This window comes from Cupressus sempervirens, chromosome 10 (genome assembly GCF_028749045.1).
Source record: "Cupressus sempervirens isolate cs-2001-9-10 chromosome 10, ASM2874904v1, whole genome shotgun sequence".
NCBI lineage: Eukaryota > Viridiplantae > Streptophyta > Pinopsida > Cupressales > Cupressaceae > Cupressus > Cupressus sempervirens.
The window spans coordinates 582291030-582315847 of record NC_143127.1 but is presented as its reverse complement, the minus strand read 5'-3'; the positions used below and the strand labels follow the sequence as shown (position 1 = coordinate 582315847).

Sequence of the window (24818 nt, the reverse complement as noted above, 5' to 3'; positions counted from 1 at the left end):
ATATTGCCACCGTGGAGGTGATAAGGGCTTGTGAAAAGACAAAGGAAACCGTTGGGATATTTGGAAACCACAGGTGATGTATTTCTCACATATGGATTACATGCAATGTGAGTAAAGGTGCTAAGGAGGTAAGTATTTATCTATTTCATTGTGAATAAGCATTTAAGTTAATATTGATTGAGAAATGGCTAGGGAGTATATTTCATATTAAAATGAGGAAATAATATATTGAAAACATAGATTGAAATATACATATTGAACATATGTATATATTTAAGTATTCATTTAAATTAAGTGTTTATTTGATCTATATTAATTGGAAATTATATAAAGATTAATATGTTATATATAAAGTGTTATGAATTCTCAATTTATAAATGTGGAATCAATTTCTCATGATTGTAGATTATTGAATATAAATCTATATCAATATATTAATTATAATGTGAATCGTGATAATATTAATGAGAAATACAACGATGTTGTAGGCATGAGTTAAATTACTAAACATTTTAACTAATGTTAACATTCTTATTTGTATTATAAGATCTATTTGCCTTGATCTTTCCAAGAATGTTCTTGTAGGAAAAGGGAGTATTAGATATAGAGGGAGTTTGACACTTCTTCAAAGCAACTTTGGATGAGGAGCTGAGATGATTGATATTCAGAGGGAGTTCAAAAGTCCATGTATGTAACTCTATGTTATTTAATGGGCCTACCCCTTGTATACATCATGAGGAAGCAACGACTTCCAAATGATTATTACTTGTATTTGCATAAGTTATTGGAAGGTGACGATCTTATAGTAACTTAAATCATGATATACATTTTATGTAAATGGTGAAACAGATCATGATAGATTATATCTTAAATAATTTGTCTTCTGGATTTGATTGTGTGCGCTTTTTCTACCATCAACGTTTCGGATCATACTACATGATCCATCATCAGGATGAGAAAGTGCAGTAATAGAGAAGTTGCAGACTAGGCCTTCCTCAAGAGATATAAAAATAGCAAGGGAGAGCACGTAAATTCGTGCAAAGAACAAAATAGTACAAATTAATAAAATAAATGAGACAAGAAGGGCACAAAGAATTAAAAACAATAGAAAATGGCACTAAAGAAAAAAGGCAATAAAAATAAATAAAAACAAAAGAAAGTCCAAACCAGAGAAAACTTAAGCCACAAGCATAAAGAGAAAGAAGAAACCTACTATATATCTATAGTATGATATATTGCTACAAATTATACTATTAAATACTATTATAAGCCTATATTATTGCCTACTCTATCTAATTACACATATTGATATGCAACCTAGAAGAGCAAATATATATAAGCATACAAGAAACAGAAGTTTATACATATGCTTATATATATATTCAAGGGCGCTTGTATATATATATATATATATATATATATATACAAGAAGGGATCCATATATAAAAATCTATATATATATATATATATATATATTAATATATATAATTATATATATATATGTGTGTACATCTATATATATATATATATATATATATATATATACAAACACTTGCAAAAATGAATTAATATATGTTTATATATACTTGTATAGAGTATATATATATATATATATAAACATAGAAACCCAAAAAGAAACAAGGAAGATTATGACCAAAACAGTAAAAAATTGTTATTATTATTTTTAACACGAGAGAGAAAATTTTAAAAAAAAAAAAAAAAAACAATAAAAAAAGAAAAAAAGAGGAATGAAAAATAAAAATAAAAAACCAAGAAAGAAAATGAACCAATAAAAAAAGGAACAAAAGAGCAAATATAAAAACATGGGCGCACCTATATAGGCATGTATATACGTGGACACACACACACACACACACACACACACACACACACTCCTATATAAATGTATATATATCCAAAAAAACATGGAGCAAGATACAACAAGCAACAAGAAGAAGAAGATATATATATATACATAAAAACAAGGAGCACAATACAAAAGGAGCAACAAGAAGAAGAAACCACCAAGTCAAAAGAGGAAAGAAAAAGAATCGAGAAGACCATCCTAATAAAGACCAGACCCACAAAACTCAAGCACTGCAGAGACTCAAGAAACTCAAGATTATATCTTGTAAATCAATAACTAAGTATTAGATGTCATTCACTTGACAATCTATGAGTTGTTTGATGGTAATCGGTGAATATCATGTGTTTTTATTCTGCAAGCCATTACTTTATTGAGTAATTGGTGAATATGATATGTTGATATTCTGGAGGCTAATACTCTTGATATTAAATGTGATGTCAAAATGGTGGATATCTTCTGATCAAAGATATCCTTAAATTTTGCCAGTTTGAATATTACCAATGGCGTAATATCTATGTATTTATCCTCCCTAGCTAAGAGGGAGTATTAATGTTTGGTAGCTTTAGTTAGATAAACCCATGACACTAAATTGAAGATATATATGTGTGTGTGTGTGTGGTTAAATTAATCAATTGATTATTAAATAATAATGAATAAGCATGTCTCCTGAAGGGATATGTCTCTCCATGTCTTATCCACAGTATAAGTGAGAGATTGCTGCCCTTGGAAAACACATGCTTGATGGCAGTGCTATTACATTTGCAATGATCCTGGAAACCTCAACAAAAGGTAGATGCTTTATAGTCTCTCCATGTCTCATCCACAATATAAGTGAGAGATTGCTGCCCTTGGAAAACACATGCTTGATGGCAATGCTATTACATTTGCAACGATCCTGAAAACCTCAACAAAAGGTAGATGCTTTATAATAGAATCCTAGGATTTTGTGTTTGATTGCAACAAAATGAGGCTTGAAATAAGAAGCTTAAATGGCAAGAATTGGAAGAAAAAGCTAACAGATAGCTACAACTAACTAAATATTAGGAACTTTCTAATATTTACAATAGATTACAAATAGATTACTATTAACCAATAATAGACAATTATCTATTATCGTAATACCCTCCCTTAATGGTTAATCTATCTACAACACCAAGCTGTCCTCTGAATTTGACAAACTTATCAGGACCAAGAGGCTTGGTGAGAATGTTTGCAGTTTGATTTGTGGTAGGTGTTAGAGTAATTATTTGTTCTAACTTATTAATTAAATCACTTTGATTTAATTAATTAAGTTGCCTATTACTCTAGTTTTCTTAAGCTATCTTGTAGGTGCATATAATTAATATTTTATTAATTATATTGTGCAACCCTAGCTTTCTTAGGCTTTAGTTTCCCTTTTCGGGTTTCGTGATTTCTTTATAAGGATTCACCTCTTTGTATTTTATTCATTCACTTATTGGATTATATGAGATATTTCTCTTTGCATGTCCATAAGATGGATCTGGCTTTTTGGCCTCCTTGATTTTTCCTTGCCTCTGTTCTTTGCTTCATCCATGTGATAGGGTTATGCATGCAGGTGTTCTTGGGAGATTAGTTTTTCACCTAATCTAACATGGTATCAGAGCAAGCTTGCTGCTTGCTGTTCATGGTTTGTTGAAGCGTTTCAGAAGCTGCAATTTTTGGAGCAGTGGGAGGCTGTACGGACAACAAATTTTTTTTTTTGGAGCACTTTGGGCTCAAACGGACGCTTCCATTGGATTCGGAAGGCCGTTTGCAGTCAAAATCCATATAAAATTTGTCCATTTTGGACACCGTTGGTCTGGGAGGCAAAAAAATTTTGTCCGTCAGGGCCGTACGGCCCCCTGCATGCGTTTCGAGGCAGAAATTTAAAAAAAATCGCAAAAAAAAAATACTGCGGCATTTTTTAAAGCCGCGGCGGTTAATTAACCGCAACGGAGCCGCTAGCGGTCACCGCTGACGGCCACCGCTAGCGGTTACCGCTGGCGGTCCACCAGCGGCCCGCAGCGGCTCCGCCGGCGGCCGCCGCCGCAGCTCCGCCCCGCGGTGGCTCTCCTCCCTCCCGCCGCCCGGCCGCCGCTCCATCGGCGGTGCGGTGGTGGTGGAGTTTTTTTGTTTTTTTGTTATTTTTTTTAATTAAAAAAAAAATAATTTTTTGCATTTTCAGAGGCCCTGGAGGTTTTTTCTCCGTAACTCGAGCATACAGACGTATTTTTTCAATCCAAAAAATGCGCCGGAAAGCTGGTTCCAAGACAGAGATGCTGGTATAGGTGTTTTTGGGTTTTGATTCAGTTTGGTTACCTGTTTTGGCAGTCAAAGCTGGGTGTTCTATTTTGCACTCCGGGAGGCGTATCTTGAGCTTTCGATCTCCGATTTTGGACTTCTTTATATCGCTGGAAAACTCTTTCTGTGCTCTTTCCAGTGATGCTAGTTGTTGTTCCAGATTCTATTCCAGGCACATCCTATTCAGTCTTTTGCGTTTTAGCATTCTGGTGGATATCCTGTTTGTTTCAGGTCCGGGGATCGATTTTGTTGCTTCAGTTGCTTCGTTTTGGGCTCTACCTTCTGTTGTTTGAGCCTTATGTCTTTTCTGATCATTTTTGATATTCATTGTAAGCATTTTTATGCAACGCACTGAGATAAAGTGCCACTCTTGCATTTCGGGATCCTTTTCATCATTGTGATTCGTTGTACTCGCACTATTATATAAAGTGCCATGGGGGGGATAGTTGTTTGCCGCTTATAGGCCCTCTTTCTCTAATTCCTCATGCAGTGTCGACGACACATGCCTTTATTTGTGTTTGTACCTCAGTCTCGATGTGTTTGGCTCCTGTGTTGTAGGAGATTTTTGGCCCATCTTTTCAGCTGCCTGTCACCTCACCTACCTTAAGGGGAGGATATATTGTTGTTCTATGCTTCTTTGGTTGATGGTTCGTTCCTTCTATTTCCATGGAGGTTCCTTTGGTTGATGGTTCGTGCCTTCTATTTCCATGGAGGTTCCTTTGGTTGATGGTTCGTGCCTTCTATTTCCATGGAGGTTCTACAGATCAGCATTTTGACAGAGTTTTGCGGTTCTTCATGCTTCAATGATTCTCTTCTGATCTCTTTATTCCTTCTTCTGGAACATTCTTCGCTATCTCTTTTTGGAGTAGGGTTTTTCCCATGTGGTTTTCTCTATTTCTCCTCTTTATAGAGATTTTGTTGTGATTGGGTACCTGAACTGGCCTTGTTGCCGGGACCCAATTCTCTTTCATAGCTGTGCTAGGTTAGCTTCCTCCCAAGCTTCGCTTAAGGGGGGGGTGTTAGAGTAATTATTTGTTCTAACTTATTAATTAAATCACTTTGATTTAATTAATTAAGTTGCCTATTACTCTAGTTTTCTTAAGCTATCTTGTAGGTGCATATAATTAATATTTTATTAATTATATTGTGCAACCCTAGCTTTCTTAGGCTTTAGTTTCCCTTTTCGGGTTTCGTGATTCCTTTATAAGGATTCACCTCTTTGTATTTTATTCATTCACTTATTGGATTATATGAGATATTTCTCTTTGCATGTCCATAAGATGGATCTGGCTTTTTGGCCTCCTTGATTTTTCCTTGCCTCTGTTCTTTGCTTCATCCATGTGACAGGGTTATGCATGCAGGTGTTCTTGGGAGATTAGTTTTTCACCTAATCTAACAGTAGGAACATACTGCAAATCTATTGTCTCGTCTTCAACCAACTGTCGTATGTAGTGATAGTGAACATCCACATGCTTGGTTCATTCATGGAAGACTGGATTTCGGGCTAACTTGATAATGCCTTCGTTATCAACAAACAGAGTAGTCGGTCCCGCTGGTGACATCTGCATATCTCCAAGCATCTGACAAAGCCAAACAACTTCACATCCTGCCTTTAACAATCCCTTTGTATTTGGCCTCTGTAGAGGAGAGAGAAATTGCTTGTTGCTTCTTACTGGTCCATGAGACTGCATCGAATCCTAAACTGAACACATATTTAGAAGTTGACTTTTTATCGTTAATAGAGCCTACCCAATCTGAATCTGTGAAGTCATTGAGTCTAGGATTAGAACTTCAAGAGTAAAGAAGTCAATACTGTGAAGTGCCCTTCACATAACGAAGTACACGCTTTGCAGCCATCCAAAAATCAGCCTTGAGAGCTGTCATAAAGCGTGAGATGTAGCTGACTGCGAATCTGATGTCAGGCCTAGTAGCAGAGAGGTAGATGAGGTTGCACACTAGTTGCCTATATGTAGTATCATCAACGGGAGGAGAATCAGACTTGGCTGATAACTTGAGACCTTTCTCCATAGTTGTAGATGCAGGCTTGCAATCCTGCATACAAAATTTGTCTAATAGATCCCTGACATATTTGGACTGAGAGATGAATATGCTAGAAGACTGTTGCCAAACCTCAACACCTAGGCAACAATGCATGGGCCTAAGGTCAGTCATATCAAAAGGTTGGCATAAATTTTGTTTGATTCTTTGAATCAAAGATGCCGAACTGCCAGTGATGATCAAATCATCCACATAAATAACTAGAAGGATGATGTCACTATCAGTATTCTTGATGTATAAATTCGAGTATGAAGGACTCCTCTTTAAGCCTTGATCACTAAGGTACTTATCAATTTTTATGTACCATGCCCGAGGGGTCTGCTTCAAGCCATAGAGAGCTTTCACCAATCTGAGAACTTGATGGTTTTTATCAGCAACCTTGAAACCAGGAGGTTGCATCATGTAGACCTCTTCATGGAGATCACCATTGAGGAAAACACTCTTGACGTCCATCTGATGGACCTTCCTGCCAAACTGTGTTGCCATGTGTAGGACTAATTTGATTGTGCTTATCTTTGCAATAGGAGTAAAGGTCTCCTCATAATCAATGCCTTGATGCCGAGAAAAACCCTTCGCAACTAAACGAGCTTTGTACTTATCCAAATTATTATCAGATTTGTATTTGATTTTATAAACCTATTTGCAGCCAATGGGTTTCTTACCTGGTGGAAGATTAGAAAGGACCTAGGTGTTATTCTTCAGCAAGCTCTGGTGTTCAGATATCATGGCATGTTCCCACTCTGGAATTTCTTTAGCCTCAGAATATGTTTGAGTTTCAAACACACTATGAATTTTGGCCATGAGACAAAGTTAATAGACTCTATAGGTGTGCTCTTTTTCGAGCAGTTCTCCCATCAATGAGTTCATCATCATGAAGATTAGCAAGTGTCTTAGCCCACCACTTAGGCCGAAGAGGAGAATGACTAACATTAGTATCAATAGATGCTTGGTGATCAGGTTCCTCATTAAAACAATCTAGATCAAACTTAGGATAAGCATCTACAAATCAAGGTGATCTTGCAGGAGAAGCTGGAAGTGTTTGTATAGGGATTACTGGTATAACTGGAGCTATAGGAGCCCTGCCATTAGGTGGACCTAATGGAAGCCTAACTCCCAAATCATGAGCCTTCATAGGCTGGTTTGTTGGATTAGAAACAAGAGGAAAAGGCATGAGTGGTCCTTGCTGCTCATCAAAGACTACATCATGACTGTATAGGAGACGAGATGTTTCAATGTCAATCAAGCGGTAGGCTTTGTGAAGACTACTTTATCCAACAAAAGTTATTGACTCTTGGCATCCAACTTGGTGGGTGACGCATCAGGGATCCAAACAAAAGCAAGAGAGCCAAAAACCTTCAAGTGACTGATTCTGGGCTTGCGACCTGACTAGGCCTCTTCCAAAGTTTTACCTTGGACCGCCACTGTGAGTGATCGGTTCAAAAGATAAACTGCATTGTTGACTATTTCTGCCTAGAATTTCTTTGGACCATGTTTGTGTTCGAGCATGGATCGAGCCAACTCGGTGATTGTTCTGTTGTGTTGTTCAGCTAATGTTCTGTTGTGGTGTGTGTGGTGCGGTTAACTAGCGTTTGATGCCATGAGTATGCAAGAAGCTAGAGAAATCATTAGAACGAAATTCCTTTCCATTGTCTGATCTAAGAGTAATAATAGATTTCCCAAACTCTTTTTCAACTAAAGGTTTAAACTTATGAAATATAGGAAATGCAGCTGATTTCTTTTTAAAAGAAATACACCCACATTTTTCTACTGAAATTATCAACAAACAACTAAAAATACTTGGACCCAAGAACAAAAGAAGTGGCCATAGGGTTGCAGATATCGACATGAACAAGCTGAAATACCTGAGAAGCTCGCCATGAATTGCCACTTGTGAAAGGTGTACGAGGTTGCTTCCCAACCTCATATGCATCACAAACTCGAAGCTACCGAGTTTGAATCTCTGGCAATCCAAGGACAAGCTCATTCCAAGCAAGTTAAGAGAGATAATGCACATTTAAGTGCCCATATCGCTGATACCAATAATAGAAGACCGTCAAGCAACCATAGCTAAGTCTCGAGAATCGCCAGAATTAGTAAGTCGGAAAAGACCATGATCCTCAAGACGTATTGCAAAAGTAGACTGAGTCGCCCAATTATTGATGGTACACTTATGTGAACTGAAGGTGACATCATCCAAGTGCGAAGAATGTCACAGTAACTAACTGACTGAGAGTAGATTTAGTGCCATCCCTGGAATGTAGTACACATCAAGGAAAATGAGATTCCCCCTAGCAGATTGAATATAAATGTTGCCTTTGCTGACAATGGTGTACTCTTATCCACCACAAAAAATAACAGAATCTGAATAAGGTTGGTAGTGAGTAAACCAGTCTCTACGGTGAGTGCAAGGACGAGAGACATTTGAATCACATGATCTGCAAGTCTTTTAGCCATGAAGGCGTAAAAGGTAGCTTCCATTTGCTCAGTGTGCTTTGCGCTGTTCGGCTAAACTTGTGACAATAGTTGCATTGAATGTTCTTCTCCTGGGAGTCGTCTGAAGCTGGAACATAAGACTTCTATTGAGATGACTGCTGGAACTTGCCTTTATATCCTTCTGAAAGGATTTAGCAGCAAAGGCTTGTTCTGTGGAGGTGAAGCTGGAATTGCTATTGAATTGTTGTTTCCATGGATCTTGCTGAAGCAGAAGTGTGCAGAGATTAGTGAACTTCAGATCAACACCAGAAGACATGATGTTGTGAGTCTCGATAAAATGCTCATAGGACTTTGGTAAACTCCAAAGAGTGATAACCACAATGTCCTCTTCCTTCGTCTTGCATCCGATGGCAAGCAACTGATCACAAATTTTCTGAATCCTATTCAAGTGAGCTTGGAGCGAGGTTCGCTCATCCTTGATAATAGAAAATAGAGTGTTCTTTAAGAAGAAAGATCTGCTTTCGTCAAAAGTCTCATGAAAACCCTTGAGATGTGCTCATATCTCGACAACTGTCTTGCTAGATGGAATCTGAGAGAGCTGATCATCAGCTACGGATAATTTGAGAAGCATCATCGCCCCTCGATTATTCAAATCCCATGCATCCTGATCAGTACTAGGGGCGGTTAGATGCTTCGTAACATGCAAAACAATTTGATCGGTATTCTGATATTTAAAAACTGCTATGATCCACTGCTTCCAAGTGCCATGATTTTGACCATTAAATTTTGAGTTGTTCTTGAGCATAATGTTTGTTGGAGATGCCATGACACGTTTTCCAATGAAAAAACATGAAAATCTGTGAAGGCATGTTCTTTGAGGCAAAAAAACAGAAGACCTAGAAAATTTGAAGCATGACATAGAGGAGAGCTCAAAAAACCTAGAAATAATATGTTGCCAGTTTCTGGATCCGCTGGCATGAAAATCGAGGCACCCAAAAAAATTTGACGACAACCCAATCGAGCTCTCAAAAAACCCACCAAGAATTTCGAATCAAAATTTTTTTCGAGCTCAAAAATTAGGGTTTTGAAGAAAACCCTAGTCGATAGCCATTAAAGGTTGGATTTGCAAAAAAGTCATTTTCTAGTAAAAAAACTTCAGGCTTTTTTCAAGAATAGATGTGCACGGACGAATGTTGTTGAAGAGGGTAGAATCGACACCCAAACTGATGAGCGTCAACAACCACCAACCAAGCATGACCGAGCTCCCACAAGCATTGTCGACCTCCGTTAGTTGCTGAGCAACCAACACACATCGAGCAACGTAGTCTAAGTTGAGCAACAATGTAGATGCCGAGCAAGCCTTCAACGACTGAGCTTCTCAGCCAACACTACATCTAGTAATGACTGAGCACCACTCCTTTGGTGATCGAGTCCTCAACTCCAAAGCTAAAATCCCTACAACATGTAGGATTGCCAACTACTCTAGGATGCTCCTGCATTAGACACCCTAGGTGCAAAATGATGTTCTGAGGAGTTGGAAGAACATCTTTTGAGATTCAACACATAAATCCCAAATTGGTTCTTCACATACACATCCCCAAGTCTTCAACTTGCACACTCTTCCCTCTATTCAACTTCTGTTGATCTTTTTAGGTAACAGACAACTATTTGCTCTGCTTCCTCACATCCATCCTTGGTGTTCCACAAGTTTGTTTTCCACGCTAATCTCTAACCCTCTTAGAATCTTTTAACTCAACTCGGCTACCAATGCTCAGGTTCCTCCTACCGCGTTCTTCATTCTCCAAAGGAATTAAGGAATGCTTCCTGTCACCTTTCTCAATAGTAATCACATACATATCCACCAAGTCTTCAACTTGCACACTCTTTCCTTTATTCCTCTTTTGTCGATCCTTTCTAGCAACAAACAACTATTTGCTATGCTTCCTCACATCTATCCTCAATGTTCCATAGGTTTGTTTTCCACACTAATCTCTAACCTTCTTAGAATCGTTCAACTCAACTCAATTACCAATACTCAGGTTCCTCCTATCGAGTTCTTCATTCTGCAAAGGAATCAAGGAATGCTTCTTGCCACTTTTCTCAACAATAATCACATTCTTGACACAATCATGCATAGCCCTACAATCATACTGCCAAGGTCTACCAAGCAATATGTGACAACTACTCATGTCCACAATATCACACAACACTTGATCCTTATATTGCCCAATCAGAAAATCAACAAGACATCGCTCTCACTTCCAAAACATGTTCATCTTGTAATTAACCAATCCTATAAGGACAAGCACGTCTCACTTTCTTCAAACCAAGCTTTTAAACTATCTCCTCAATAATGAGGTTATCTGTACTACCACTATCCACAATCACATTGTAGAGTTTACCACTAGACTTACAATGAGTCCTAAACAAATTACTCCTTTGATAAGGTTCTAGTGCCCTCTTACCAAATAGTACTCGTCGAGCCAACAAGCTCTCTCCCTGCTGAGGTTCATTGATTGAGCCTTTAGCTTCATTCACAACAACAACTCTTCTATCACCTACCTTCTGGGAACATTTGTAAGCTCGATGTCCATCACAACAAAACCAATTACCTTTAAAGGCAACCTTACTTGTCCTCTTCCTCAGTTCAACAAGTTTTGGTTCATCCTTTGCACTTGATTTATCCTTTTCTGAGTGATCTTGCTTCTCTTTCCCACAGGAACTACCTTGATTTCTTCTCTTCAACTTATCTTCCGCTCTCAGAGCATACTAATAAGCATCCTCAATAGAAGCAATATTCAACATACCAATCTCATCCTAAATATTGAATCTCAAACCATTAACGTACCGAGCCACCTTCTCCTTAGAAAGTTCTCTATGTCAATACCAAATAGTCAACTTGTAGAATTCTACGATATAATCTTTCACAAACAAATCCTTTTGCTTCAAATTTTGCAACCTCTTAAACAACTCAAGTTCATAATCATCAGGAATGAACTTAGCCTTCAATTTAGTCACCATCAATCTCTACCTAGTGATCTTCATTTCACCACCTTCTTCTCTATCTCTTTATAATTCTTTCCACCAAAGAACAACATGCCCTTTCAACTTAGTTTGTGCCAACCTCACTCTGAGCGGATCACCAATATATTGTAACTCAAAGCAGTCGTCCAATTCACCAATCCAATCAATCAGGTCTTCAGGATTTAAAGTACCCGAGAAATTAGAACATTCATCTTATGCTTTAGCTTCAACCGAGTGTCAGATCTATTCGACCGACCAACTCTGTCTTCCATAGATCTCTCAATTCGATTAGTTCTATCTTCACCACTCGATCCAACAACCTCAACGTCCTCAATGACTTCCTCATAACCATCTTCAGTACCCACATGTCAAGGTACACCAGCTATGGCCCTCATGATCTCCTTCATCAACTCCATCTCAAATCTAAATTTTTTTTTAACCTTCTTTGAGATCCTTGCTTCCACAACATCACAAAGATCTTCAATTGCCCTAGGGTCCAATCTTCTCGGAGACATCTTCCAAGATCTTCTTAAATCCTATGCAATAAATCCACAAGATCAACTAGAACTTGGCTTTGATACCATTTGATACAGTAAAAGGCAGGAGAATCCCCAAAGGAGATGTCCTAGCCCCCAACAAATAACCACACAGTGGAAACACAACACAAGATACAAATTCTGATACCCAACTCAATTCTTTATTCATAAAATAATTGACTACATGCAATGTGCTGAGCTATAAGGCCTTCCTAGTTATAGCCAAATACAAAGCAAGTAATAGTTCTGCAAGATCCCTCAAGATCCAATCCCAAACCGTAGCTAGCCAGATTTGTAATACAACAACACTTTGGTAGAAACCTCCAACGAGATCTAAAGTTGTGCTCGCAAGCCACCAAGCAATCTCCTTGTTTCCCAAGCTCACACTCAACTACTAGCTCTGCTCAAACTTCGCTCCTCTTAGCTACTCCTCAATGCTGAATGACTATGACTTAAGACTCCACACGACCCTCTACTTATACCCAACTAAGCCACAAGTTCGTCTAGCAAGTTACAAATTAAATAAACCCTTATATTAAATACAAAATTAATCAACAAGTCGGCCTACAACAGATATTAAATATCAAATGTCTTAGAAGGCTTACAACACTCATCAAATACACCTAGGACAAATAACCAAGACCCATATAGGTCCACACAAATTCCCACGATTGCTCCATGTCACGATCTCACACCACATGCATTAAATGCTCCAAGTCAGTCGATCAAATCTGCAAGAACTCCATTTGGCAATCCCAAACTGCTGAGCATTGACAACCACTAGCCGAGCATGACCAAGCTCCTACAAGCATTGCCAACCTCCTTCAATTGCCGAGCAACCAACACACACCGAGCAACATAGTCTAAGCCGAGCAAGCTTTCAGGGACCGAGCTCCTCGGCCAACACTACACCCAGTAATGACTGAGCACCACTCCTTTGATGATTGAGTCCTCAACTCCGAAGCCAAAATCCCTCCAACATGCAGGATTGCCAACTACCCTAGGGTGCTCTTGCATCAAGTTATATGCCTTCACAACAGCTTGAAGTAACAATCTTTACACACAAGGATGAGCACAAACTAAGTGATACCAGTTTTCACAAATAATATCATTATCACATGAAATTTCAGAGTTTAGATAGGAATCTTGGAGTCCATGGTTTCAATTCCTCATTGCGTCCATCCCTAAAATTTGGCATCAAACTTTATTTTCTCCAAACTAACTCCCATTATGCTGCTACCTTGTTTAAATCAGCTTCATGCGCATATGATGGTGGAAATTTCACTTAGGAGAGGAAATATGATTCCTCTTGGGGTGGTGGAATCCGCCAACCTCGGAGGAATTTTCCTCAACTCACCCCATTTTCCACCAAGACATATTGGTTACCTAATCACTTCAATCTCTTATTCGTTTGATCCTTTTGCAATCTTAGAAGGGGAAGAATTGTGTTTCTAGGCCATCCGTACAAGGCAGAAATTAGCATGCTTAGAGGAATTTGGATTCCTTATCCAACCTCAATTTCCTGTTTGTAAAATTCAGTCCAATTTCTCATAGTTCATTCATTGGATCGGATTGTTGTAGAGTTGTGTTTTATTCTAGGTCAAGTGCTTCAAACCTGCCTCTTCAACACTCAAGGTAGGGGCGGAATTTTGGATATAGAGAGGAATTTCCTCAAGGCATGGTGGAATCCACCAGCCTTAAAGGAATTTTCCTCATACATCTGATTTCAATCTTACACCTTCAAAACGCTTTCATCATCCTTTGTTTTCTCATTGCCATGCAAGTTGGGATGTTATCATTGTGCTTCGTTGCTCTAGACTTGAGCAGAAAATTGGGTGTTGGGAGGAATTTTCCTCAAGGCATGGCGGAACCTGTCAGCCTTTTACTCAGACAATTTTTGCCGCAAAAATAACACTTTTTATATTCTCTTTCATTTTGTCTTGCCAAAATGTACTTGGGGCTCACCTTTGCAAGGGGTGGAAATTTGGAGGGTTAGAGGAATTTTCCTATGGGGCAAGCAGAACCTGCCAAGTGTGTGAACATTTTGTATAGAGCTGAGTTCTTATGCATTCAGACTACAAAGAGAAAGTATTTTATGATTATATCTTGAATATTGATCATGAACTTTTTGTTATAACACTGAGAATGGTGTTTTCTTTTAGTATTTATCTTTATATATCTCTGTATGATAGGTTAATTTTATGCATTATTATTATTCTCTCTTTCTTTTAACCATGCGAGTAGGCATGATGGAAATGCATTCTTCTTTGAGAAAAATATGAGGTGAAAGCCCTTGTTCCACCCTTTGTGAGTATGTATGGTGGATCTACCCTTTGAGAGTAGGCATAGTGGAAGTCATGTGTGACTCCATGACTTCAATCTTATGCTTTTATGAAGTAGCTATGGTGAATAATGTTATGCTGAGATAACAATGTTTTATTGAGATAATCTGTGATGAGAAATTGTTATTGACATTTTTGGTTGCAGCTATGTGTGCCTGCCATACTAAAGATCTCTTTCTTGCTTAGAGGGAGTGTTGAAGATTATAGTTGCAATAGAGATCTTTACCTCCGATATTGCTATATGTTGAAATTGAGAAAAAAATTATGATGATATTTCCTATGTGCATGACATGGCATCCGAGGTGTGATAGGTGTCTCATTCTAAATATCTGACATTTTATTATATGAAGTTAGGTGACATGCAAAGAGACGTGTTTGGAAATATGAAGAGACGTTCAATTATGATATGAAGTCTCTCAATTCATATATATATAATGAATGCTTTGTGTGATAAAGATGGTATTCAGTTGAAAGCATTGTACTTGGACATTTATTATTTTAATAAACGAGATTTTTCTGGTGTGGCTGGATTTTTTTCCCCTCAAGTTGGAGGGTTTTCCCAGGATAAATTGTTGCATCTTATGTGCCTTTGTGTTCTTCTTTTGTTTATTGTTGTTTATATTTATTTCTAGGCAAAACATTAACATAATGGATTGATCTTCATGTACGTTGGAGGTGTTTTTGGCATCTATTGGGTGGACTACTTATTCAGATGGCTGTTACAGGAAGATGATAGAATGATAAACACCTATTTCTACTCTCAGAATCTAATGGACAACTGATTTGGGATCTAGATGTTGACAGGAGGAGTTCTCTGCTTCTTGTGGATTATGAAGAGTTGCTTCTCAACTCGATTGTTTCTCAACTCGAGGCTTACTCCTGTTATTTTAAGGATGACACAATAGATAGGTGAAGCAATATTTTTTCAGGTTGACTTGTGATCCAAGGATCTTATTAATGGATGAGTTGCATCCTAACATTTGGCTTTACAGTGTGGCATGTTCTAATTTCAGAGATTCCAGAGTGAACTATAGAGAAGCTTGTAAAGTTATATGGGATCTTGGTATTGGTCCATAGATTCATGACTGCTTGAGGACAAGCAATCTCAAGGAGGGAGGACTTTAACGTCCCCCTTTTTGGGACATTAGAAAATTTAAAAGCCAACTTCATAAAAATATTAAAAGCGACTTTATTTGAGTAATGCAAAAGATTAAATTCCATTCTTTATATTTAAAAGAGGATTAAAAGGTGACAATAGAGGAAGAAGATGAATGACAAGAAGGGGAATGTGAAGTGTCACTAGGTTGTGCTTTAAAGAGGAGTGAACTCATTTGCAGCATGCTTGGTTTATGAATTTATACGTGTTTTCTCTTGGAGAAAATCGGGAAGCTACCAGCTTTCTATTCTAAATGCTGAAGACAAAAACCTTCAGGCTTACTAATGGATTGGACGGAAAACCAGTTCATTTTTTGTGGTGAATTGGTTATGGAGCTCACATGGAGTTTTAGGTTCTTTTCTAGTTTCCCAATCTAACAGTTGCTTCTGTATTTAAGGTTGGATTATGTTATTATGTTGCTGAATATTAAAATACAATAACATTTCTGAGCATATTTTATCTGGAAATTTTCTGGTGTTTTGCTAGTTAAATCTGAAAGGCAAAGCTTTTGCACGAATAATCTGTTTATATTTGTGAGCAATTTGGAAAATATCTGGATGTTACAAAAATGCTCATTTAGTTATTAACATTTTTGTAATTTCATCCACCTGATCAAGTCCAATCTTCATATGTTTTCTCAGTTGACATGAATTCACAAAGGAAACTATGTCACGTTTCTAATCTTTATGTTCTTTTGTTAACCTCTGAATAAATTACTTCTAACTTGTAATGTATGATCTCATTAGATCGCATATGCAAACAATGAAACCTTTCCTATCCAATTTTTTTAAAATGACATTTTTCACTTTCTTCTTAGTCTGTCTTATCTTGTGAAATCATTTATCAAACTATTCAATATCAAGGTAGTTTTTATCTGTTTACCTTGTGGACAGAGAAGGAGAATGGAAACATATTCCTCAATGCCCAGTAAAAATGTCTTTTCAAAATTGCTTAACTGGACACCCCTACATTCTATTTAAGTGTGCATAATCAATACCATTAAATTTTGAAATTCAGTAGCTTGATGACAGAGGATACTATGAGAAACTATTCAATCTATTACTGTCGTTCAACCTCAACTCCCATAAAGTACATTATTCAATATCAGCTTGGAAACTTTATTCTTCAAAACATTACACAATCTCCACTTGAGGAGTTCTACACATTCTCCAATTCTTATTATGTCCAGGAAGCATATCTATTGTTGCATCCCAATTTTTGACCTAATACAAAATATAGCCATTGAGGTTCACATGAAGTCAGTTGATAGTTAAATTTGTTATAATCTTGCAAAATGGTAAGATGGTTAGTCGTTATAACTATTTATCACGAATTCATGAAATTGAATAGGTGGTTAGCCGTTATGATTATTTATAACTTGTTATGATAATATAATTTAATTGCGGAGAATTTCCTTGTAGGAAGCACGTCGAAGGGGTGGAAGCATTGTCAGAAAAGAATTAGGCACAGGAGCATCACCATCACTGGGCAAATGGGTTAAGGACCTAGCAATTTGAACACAGGATATATTTGTGGGACCCGCTTGAGCTATTAAGAAAATAATCTAGGAAAAAATAATTAAGTTAAAATATAAAACGTATCTCAAAGGATTTTAAATGATCTTCCGCCATATTATTATAATATATATGTATATACGTACATATAGATATAAAAATGAAATGACATCATTATATTATAATAATTTAATAAAGTGATGTCACCTCATTAATATATTTACTTGTACATATATAAATATAAAATAATAATAATATTCAAACTATAATCTTCCAACTTTATTTTTCCATTTTAATATTCTTTGCTTTTAACCGATTAACACTTGGCATGATAAATTGACAATAATCAAATTATAATCTTTCCAACTCTTTCTTCCGACCTTTTATTTTCCCTCTCTTTTATAATCGATTTAAACACTTGGCATTTTTAATTGGCAAGATATTTTTTAAGTTACGGAAGCCAAAGAGTCTTCTTTAAACCTTTTCATATCATGAGTCGAGAGGGAGGCAGATATATATATATATATATATATATTCCTAATATCCAACTTTTGGCATTCATTTGAATTATATTTTCAAGCATACCTGACTTCCTTTTATTTTGCCATGATTTTGTTCTTATTATATGGAAGTCGTGAGAGAGACGGATATATATTTCATTCACCTGACTATTTCCTTGCTATGTTTTCTTTTCCAGTATTATTACTGCCTCCGCATAACATCCGACCTTCATTATTTTATTTTGAGTCAAGTGAGAAAAAGAGGCAAGAACTTTCATTTCTGATTCCTTCTTAATATCACATTCTTCCTTGCTTAATGCGGCATCCTTCACCATCGATGCACTACTGAATTTTTGCAAGTCCATTCGGAATCCTTTTCATTTCATAGCAGCGCTGTCCTAATCCAATTTGCCGTACACATTCTATCCTTTTTGAGGATTTAAGTAGTATTTATACATTGTGGATTTGCTTGTAAGCAAACCAAAGAAGATTCGATACAAATCGCTTAGCAAGACTGCAGAGAGTTCAGGAATTATATTAGGTTATGTGGTAGCCATTCTTAGTTATTGTTATATTCCATTGTTATTGCAAAACGGTTCCCATAGTTGCAGCTGTAGATTATCTTCTTTTATAACTAAATAACTCTCCGGAGTTGCTTACCATTAAGCATAGTAAAGTATCCATGTCATCAAGAGTTATTATTGCTACTAGTCATTAGAATTGGGATGTTATTTATTTCTACATGTTTAAAGAATATAATCTCTCAAATCACAGATTGTGAAAAAGTTGGAAGTATATAATCAATCGTGTTCCAAGCAAAGTTGTATACTTCTTATCATTTCCTTTTGGTTTCCGAATTCCATAACAACTAAACTATAGTTATAATCATCAGATAAAACCTCTTGAGAAAGAGTTATTGAAGATGCAATAAAATCATGATTTAAATATACAATTTGGAAATAAGAATCAATGATATTTTTGCTGGTTTTTAAGAACATAATCATTTAAGTCACAGTTTGAGATAAGCTGGAAACTTGTAATATTCTTTTACTAGTTATGGGCCAATAGAAAGAGTGGGTTGCTCTAAGATTCCAACACCTGGGACTCACCCGACCATTTAGCCAAGGAAAAGGGTGAAGAGGTGAGAGAAAGGAATCTGCATTAGCTTGAAACTGAATTGGATGTGGTATAACAATGTTTATTAGTTTGAAAGGAAATCATGTAATAGCTCATGCATGATCACGTTTAATGAATTCTCTAGTTGTCAACTTGAGTGGTGTGATTAGGTATCAGGATGCACAGTGTATGATAAGATGTTCCATGTCTATTCCGAGTAGGGAGGGCTTTTCTCGTTAGAGATTGTGTGGGATAAGTTGTGGTCCAAGGTTGGGTGGTTAGGCCCCTGACAATGTTTCCTCTCTCCACAAGATGTCGGATGTGCATCAGACAAAGATAAGCTATGAATTCAAACGTTTTTCGGAAACAAGTATTATTACTTTTATGATGTATATGCAAGAAGGTAAGATTAATTGAGTTATATCATTGTTATAGTTATTTTACACTCAGATGCGAGAGATAGATTTTTGGATTGTCTTTCATTTATATGAATATTGAATATGAACATATCTGCTAATCTTATGTTATTGCTACAATTAAGCAATCGGGAGGAAAGGAATGATACAACGGTATTTGGAGCCTAAATGATACAGTGGTAACTGAAGCCCTAATTGATTCAGTGGTATCTGAAGCCCTAATTGATACAGTGGTATCTTAAGCCCTAATTGATACAATGGTTATCAAAGCTCTAATTGATACAGTGGTTTGTGATGCTGTAATTGATATAGTGGTATTTAATGGTAATCGTCATTTGATTTTAATATAACGGTATTGAATGGTAGTTGTCATTTGATATTGTTATAGTGGTATTTGTGGACTAACCTGGGTGGTTGTAGAAGCATCCCTAGTTTGATTTCAATCTCAAATTCCATGTATGTGGATTTTAATTTCTATAGTAAATTCATTGATGGTGTTTTAAGATTTTAGTTAAAGAAATTTTGTTTAACTGATTTTAACTGTAAATCTCATTGATATGAACGAAACTGATTTAACTGTCTTCCTATGAAAATGAAGTAATAACTGTATTTCTTTGAGTATGTTAGTTGTTAATTAAGACTCGGGAAAATTGGTTGTTACATCTATCCCTTCTTCAATACGACCATGCTATCCAAAAAGCTATTGCTATAAATTCTATATTCTGAAATCTAATTGCTATATTTTAAACAGATACTGGAATTGATAAGCAGGAGATATTTTCCATAGTTAGTCAAATTATGATATTGCTATCAGGATTTAACTGTGTAGTTTTGGAGTCAAACTCATTGACCCATGTATCATGAGTAGTGATTCAGACACGAATCCACTTCTCATGAGAATAAATGAAACACTTAGCATTCATTAGATCTAAGTGATGCTCACAAAGGTGAAGCACCAGGACTTTTTGGGAGGTCACCCATCCCAATACTACTCCAGCTCTATGGAGTTTCATCTGTGGTTAAACCTGTTGGTTCCCAAAACTGTAGATTGGAATCGTACGAGTCTTGCCATCTCGATGTTGGGATATCCAACCGGTTATGGCCAACTTGACAGAATTGAACAGTGTGGTCCGAGTTCCCTGCAGTTCTTGCTCTGCAAAACCAAGGCAGGTGTACCTGATCCTAGACAACAACCTTAAATCCAAGATGCTTAAAGAAGATTGGTTAGAACGTGAATACAACGAAAGTTCTCCAAATGGCAAGAATTATGGAAAACTTCAAATTTGCAAATTATGAACTGAGAATGAATATATGAATGTTTTCAAAAAAGTACAGAGTAATGCAACAAATGAATATATTAATTCTTCAAAGGAAAGATATGATACAATTGCCAGCATATGGATTGCGAATTATGAAAAATATTAAGACCAGTGCCAAAGGGCAATAGAACTCATGCAATAATACAACTTTGTAAAGTTCTATGCACATTAATTATAAACAATTTAGTAATCAAGATGTGACAGATCAAATATATGGACGCATTTTTAAAACAGTTTGGAATGTATTTTAACTCCTGTGTTTCGGAGACAAACCAAACATAGATTCAGAAATAATTAAATATTTCTCAATATCTATGATGTTCGATATTAAAATGCTATAATTGATCCTATCCACTTATCTATCATATAAATTATTTATAAAATTAAAATAATAATTATAAAGGACGAAACTATATAATATCTTAACTCTAAAGCTTCATGCAAATAAAATATATATTTCTTATTGCTCATGCCAGAAATAAAATTGCACTGGAGACACTCCTTACAGATGATCCATCCAATGCACTTCAATTCCGGAATCGCATATAAATTGCTTAGTAATCCAAAATCCATGAGTTTAGTTCAAAAATTCATTCATTTACCAATGAAGGAATATAATATATCAAGTGCATAAGACATGCAAAAATTTAATTTGAATATGAATTATATCTATTATGTTTTACATCTCATATTTATAGAGCACCTAAGGGCATCGGTTGGCTTTTCAAACATTGCACACTTCTATAACAAATAACCAACCAATATTAAATACTTAATATGATTTTAATTATATCAAAATATAACTGGTAGATTAATGATTCCTGTGCCTTATATCCTTCATTGACGTTAATCCATAACTTTTGTGTCCACCGCTTGAATGCGTATTCCACCGGTTCATGAGATATGTGTTCGAACTTCCTTGGTGTTTGCACAAAATCGAATGTAATTTCCTTCATTGTCGCGGAAGTCTCCTTGTGCATTCTGCATTCATTGATGTGTCGACCCCTTCGTTTCTCGCACTTTATAGATCATGATCTGTAGCATCCAACCTCCTCGTCGGCATGGGTTCATTAAACCTGCAACAAATACATAGAAGCGTTAGATATTACTCATCAAACATTAGCTAATACTCAATAATACTCCGGCTTCTACAAAATATGGGCGGCAAAATCTCTTGGGCAATCACTTTTCAGCAACCGGAACTCACGCTCTTCTTCAATATTTGTTTCCAGGTTGGGTTTCGAAAATGATCTACTCCATGCTTCATCGATAAATTTATGTCTTTTCTCAATCTCGCCCCTGAGAAATATATTCAAATACTCTTTGTGACAGCTTGATTCCTCAAGTCTTCATGCCTTATAGTCACGTTGTCTTCGCCGTGGTCACTCTCTTTAGACGTGGATGAAAAGAAGGCTCTGTTTGGAATCTCTTTGAATAATAATCCCTTTGCTGTAGCAGTGCTTGGATGGATAGAAAGAAGTACAACAGTGCATCCTCCAGTCTCAATTAAATAATCACAAAATTACAATACCAATTCTTAATTTGACTCTGTGTACTATAGAAAGTATATATTGATGGGTCTCCAGTGATTGCTTGTGTTTGTCATTACACATACCTGATGCTTTTAATCTTTTCGAAATGCTCTATATTACTGAAGTATTTATTTCCCCTTTCTAATATCCTTTTAATGGTGTTTCTTTTATTCCATCAACTGATGTATAATTGATCAAAGGCCTTTCATTCTGATGTTTGCATATCTGTAGTTTTCAAAACTCCATATCATTGCTTCAAAAAGGGGCTTGACTGAGGATACATAGACCAGTATGTACAGCTGTATCTGCTAGCAGTGATGGCAGATGCTTCAACATAAAATATTTCACTTGGCACAATTGACTGATACAGCCAGCTCCTTGGCAAATGCTGGCCAATTGTCATCTGATGTTTCTGTGACAAATGGCATTTGAAGGACGTATATTTCCATATAATATCGATTTATATTCTGCTAACACCATCTACAGAATCTGCAACTTAGAACCTATGAAGGCTTCAAGCATAATTAATGATGTTCTTTTTTGGACTTCCAGCTTTTTGTAAAATTCACAACTACCAGAATACTAAGCGACATGAGAAAATCAATAAAACATACTAACTCTTTATACAAGATTAGAATGAATAACTTTTTATGACACATGGTTATGCTGCAGTAGTGCTTCAATTCATTGTTGATGGACACGTATATTGCTCCATGATTAAGCCCAGGTATGTTAAGTAGACATTCACTGCAAGGATATATGAAATCAGTAACAATTTGTCATTCAACTATCTCTGTCCAACGAACCCTGCATATGAACATAAATATCCGAACCCCTTCTTTCTCCATATTCATATTTGTTCATTCTTCAAGATCAAAAAATGGAGACTATAATTTTGGGCTCCATCAAAACCCACTCTGCTTGTAACCCCATTTGCAAAACCTTCACCAAGTGTTGTGCCTTATGAACCATTCATTAGAAAGCCCCTTAAGATCATCAATTGATAAGTAGGTGATATTTTCCATAGCAAGTCAAATTATGATATTGCTATCAGGATTTAACTATGTAGTTTTGAGTCAAACTCATTGACCCATGTATCATAAGTAGTGATTCACACACAAATCCATCTCCCATGAGAATAAATGGAACACTTAGCACTCATTGGATCTAGGTGATGCTCACAGAGGTGAAGCACTGAGACTTCCTGAGAGGTCACCCATCCCAGTACTACTCAAGCTTGAGTGTGCTTAATTACGGAGTTTCCTCCATGGTTGAATCCACTGGTTAAATTAGCTTTTTCTTTCTAAATTATTCTCCTTATGACCTGCTAATAAATTAAGCATAGAATTCTACTACTGAAAAGCAATGACTGATTCCACAAGAGATTGGGTTTATATTTCTAAGATATAACTTTTTTGTTAGTAATAAAATGCTTACAATTCCAAGCTTCTATCTTCGCGTGATATACTGTAGCTTCTTTCGTAGTTTGTAGCGAACTACTTACAGACTATACATTTATCCACTGCACGAGTATCTTACTACAAAATCCTTGTGCCATATGTCTACTTACACTATTTATGTTTACAAATTGGGGTCTCATAAGCCATTCTTAAAACTTTCTGTCTGTTTCTAAAGACCACCTAATAATGGCATATTTGAAGGTTGAATTATCATATGTATAAGCCTATAAAACCATAAAACTAAAAAACCAAAACTCCAAGCCAGCTTACCGACCTTACTCTTTGATTCTTTTTCCTTTCTTTCGCATCTTGCATCTGTTTCTCCTTGGGCTGACATTCCTGGACCGTGAATCACACCATCACCATCTGGGGTGTTTCTCTTTCCAAGTATCTCTGGTTTTTCATCTTCATTTCTCATGTCCACTCTGTCTTCCTTCATGTAATTCTCGTGTCAGTTACCCCCCTCCACTTTATTGTTTGGCAGCAATTGCGAAGAAACTCTACATTCTCCTGATAATTGGTATCCTGGCATTGAAGAGTTCATAGTCCTCAATGATGAGTACCGGTAACCTTGGGACTGTTTCCCCCCTAGTTATGAGCATAATGTTGTGTTTGGCCTTGGGGATGGTGAGTTCCTCATCTATATTCCACATTACAGCTTCAAGGTGCTTATACACAGCACCTCTATAATGTTTTTATCCTTTTCGACATGCAGGGTAGTGGCGAGAAACATTGCAGGACAACAGTATTCACTTTGTAACAGTCTTCTGAGAAAGAGAAATCACTTTCTATGATTTTCAATACCCGCCCTAATTACTAATTTTTTTTCATTTATTATTGCTTTAAGCATTTTTAACTTCACTTATGGTGGAAGTGTGATTGCTTTCCTTTTCCATTGATTTCAGAGCTTGTAAGATGTTTTATGTTATCAGTGACTAGTGGAGTGTTTTGAAGTCCAAGCAACCTTTCTTGGTTTGTTGTTACATCTTGGTGACTTGAACTGTTTCCAAAACATGTCTTTCAGTTCCATTCCATTCCATGAATATGGTTTTGATACAAAATTGAGCTGTTCTCTTTGTACAGCACTCGAATACATTTATAGCTTGCAGATAATAATGGAAGCTGCATTTAAAATTTTAAAGTGAGCGATGGAAGTTAATCTTCCTATGGAATTAGTATTATCTTCTTTACAGTTTCTCCAACAGCTTGACAGGACCATGCTTTCTGATTACTATTCCTTCTCT

General features: G+C 36.5%; 1 protein-coding gene across 1 annotated transcript in view; it reads left to right on the top strand.

The window, feature by feature from the left end:
- Positions 1 to 24818, top strand: part of LOC149535209 (auxin response factor 4-like) — an 87708-nt gene that overhangs the window by 9014 nt on the left and 53876 nt on the right. The window lies entirely within an intron of this gene.